The sequence below is a fragment of the Silene latifolia genome, chromosome Y, assembly GCF_048544455.1.
Source record: "Silene latifolia isolate original U9 population chromosome Y, ASM4854445v1, whole genome shotgun sequence".
NCBI lineage: Eukaryota > Viridiplantae > Streptophyta > Magnoliopsida > Caryophyllales > Caryophyllaceae > Silene > Silene latifolia.
This window is the reverse complement of record NC_133538.1, coordinates 328,125,231-328,128,266: the sequence shown is the minus strand read 5'-3', so window position 1 is coordinate 328,128,266 and position 3,036 is coordinate 328,125,231. Positions and strand designations below refer to the sequence as shown.

Below are 3,036 nucleotides of genomic sequence, written 5' to 3'. Positions count from 1 at the left end.
TACGACAATAACGTCAAACTCTAGCAAGCCAATCGTTACCGATTAATGTTGATCAGTTGACTATATAATGATTCATCCCTTACGTAATCTTTATATGAGATTTAATTATGATATTAAATCATGTGATCGCACTATTGTTGAGGACACATTTTCCAACAGGTTGAGGGTTTTGAACATTTTGGCTTTTGTATGAAAGGTTGGGATGGAATTTGGTATTCTCATTGTAGTAGTTTGAATAAGGGGTGCCACTCTTGTATGCTTGGAAAACATTCACTTGTTCCCCTACATTCACTTTGGTCATGTCCCAAAGTTCCACAACTCTCACATACTCCACTTGGAATTGAGGATGATGCCCCCATAGCATTAGCATGTTGTTTGGGTGATTTGGATGCCTCTTCAAGTTTAGCCATGGCCTTCTCAAACTTCAAATTGATGGTGTCAATATGAGCACTTAGTGGAGCACCCAATTGAGTGATGGAATCTACCTTATGCTTCCCTCCTCTAGTAGCCTTCCGAGGCCTACTATATTGCGAATTATGAACCGCCACTTCTTCAATTTTGGCCCGTGTTTGATTGTCATCAACTTCGGTAAACATACCATTAGATCCCATATTGAGAATGTTTCGGGAGTCTTCATATAGACCATTCCAAAATTGTTGCACAAGGAACCACTCACTAAGTCCATGGTGTGGACACGAACGACAAGTGTCCTTAAATCTCTCCCATGCTTCATACAATGATTCCTCATCCCATTGCTTGAACCCGGTGATTTGGGCTCTCAATATATTGGTGTTCTCCGGAGGATAGAATTTCTTGTAGAAAGCAAGTGCCAACTTTTTCCATGAGTAAATACCAAGGGTAGTCTTGTCTAGGCTCATCAACCATTGCTTTGCGGCACCAATCAAAGAAAAAGGAAATAAGATCCATCGGATTTAGTCTTGAGTAACTCCGGTTTGAGAAATCGCATCACAATAGTCACAAAAAGTCTCCATATGTGAGTGAGGGTCTTCACTAGGCATCCCTCCAAATTGACTTCTCTCAACTTGTTGTATGAATGCGGATTTGGCAATGAAATTACCAGTTAAATGTGGTGATGTAGGAGTTCCATTTGGTAGGTTCTCCTCGGTTGGTACGGAATGAGATGAGAATTTAGGCATTGTGGGTTGATTTTGTGTTTGTTTTTGTATTGGGTTGTCCTCTCCTTCTCTTGAAAAAGGGTTGGTAAACTCAATGTTATTTGGTTGAATGTCCACAATCTCTCTAATACCTACAACTCTTGAAGTACCTCTAGTAACTCTTCTATTGTTGGTTAAGGTCCTTTAAATTTCGAAATCAATAGGTAATAGATTACGCTGTGATCTCCTAGTCATGCAAAATATCAAACAACTCGAAAACAATTAGAACAACCTTGAGGAGATTGACTTCACCAAGGTGAAGAAAGACACAACTAAAAACAATAAACGAAAATCAAATCAAGTTAACACCATCCCCGACAACGGCGCTATTTTTGGTCCGTTTTATACTCGTCATCAAAAGCTACCAACCAAAACAATATTTATAACTTTATAACTACTCTTAGCAAAGAGGCAAGTAAAGGTCGGATCCTAAGGGATGGGTATTGATGTAGGATTTTCAATTGCAAATGGTCGTGTCTTAGGGTGTCACAATTTGGGTTGAGATAGGAGATCAACTAAACTAATCAACAATATAAAATTAAAGTAATAAAACAACCAAGATGATTAAAAGGAGATGTAAACAATTGATTAAAATCACTAGGGTGTCATGGGTTCATAGGGGATTCATGGGAGTTGATCATACAAACATGTTCTCTACTAATAGATGCAAGCACTTATTGTTCTGATGGGATCGAGTTGGTGTATAAACTTACAATCCCTAGGAAGGTTTGGGTCCCGAAGTCGAATCGATTAGATTGTACACCACCTACAAGTCAACTTAATCCTTCCTATTCAACTATATGCATGGTCTAATGAGACTCGAGTTGGTTTATAAGGTTACAAGTCTCATTGAAAAGATAGTTGATGGGCAAAAAATGCAAGGTTTCATAGGCTCGTATTTCATCAAACATAACATGTGCATAAGTTGAAACCACGATAAGTAAGCAAATTAATTATGAAAACATATTAGATTAAGCATGAATCAATCCCCATGGTTGTTTCCCCTAATTCCCCATTAACCCTAGATAAGGAAACTACTCACTCATTATCAAGTTCAACACGCTAACAAAGTTGTCAATCATACTAGAAAAGTAAAACATGATGAATAAATAAAAGTTATTAAAAATAATTAGATAAGATTAGCAGAGAATTATACATATGAAGATGATTCCAAATAATAAAGCTAAGAATAATAGAAGTACTTGATGATTGATGGAAGGTTGTCAATCCTCCAGATAAACCCAAATAATCTTCTAATTACCCAAAATAAATGAAGAACGATAAAGAAATTAAGGGAAAGATTAATATTGAGAATTGTATTAAAACTTGATTAAGAGTTGATTACAAGATTACTACCAAATTAAAGGATGATTACAACTTGATTAAGAGAGCATTTAGAGATTATTAAGAGACGATTCTAATCTTGGTAGTACAAAGGGGAATTTATACTAAAGAATAGGTACAAGGATTAGGGTTACTAAGGGCTTAAATGACTATTAAGACCCTAAGAAAATTTTATGAAATTCTCCTCTCGAAGGAAATGAGCATATCCCTCTTGCTAGTCTCGTGTTAAGACGCTCGTCCCGTGCTGAGGCACGGTTGGTACGGACTTGTGATCCGAGCGGCTCATGGCTGAGACCCTCAGCTTGAGCTGTTATGGGACGCTCGTCCTGGGCACAAGACGCCCGGATTGTGGTGTTGGGAGACTCCCAGATTGTGGACAATCCGCTTGGATCCTGGGACAGAGAGCTTCTCTTCTTTTTACTCCTTAACAATCCGCAAGGATCGTGTTGAGGATGCAAAGATCCTTTCATCATTGCCCATTTCACTTTATTATCTACATTGGCCTTCTAGTAATGTC

At 38.0% G+C, this 3,036-nt stretch overlaps 1 non-coding gene across 1 annotated transcript; it reads left to right on the top strand.

The window, feature by feature from the left end:
• Nucleotides 1–678: 678 nt before the first annotated feature.
• LOC141636005 (small nucleolar RNA R71) lies at nucleotides 679–785 on the top strand. The gene has a single exon (XR_012540651.1). It is a non-coding gene; the product is annotated as a small nucleolar RNA R71 (small nucleolar RNA).
• Nucleotides 786–3,036: the final 2,251 nt, after the last annotated feature.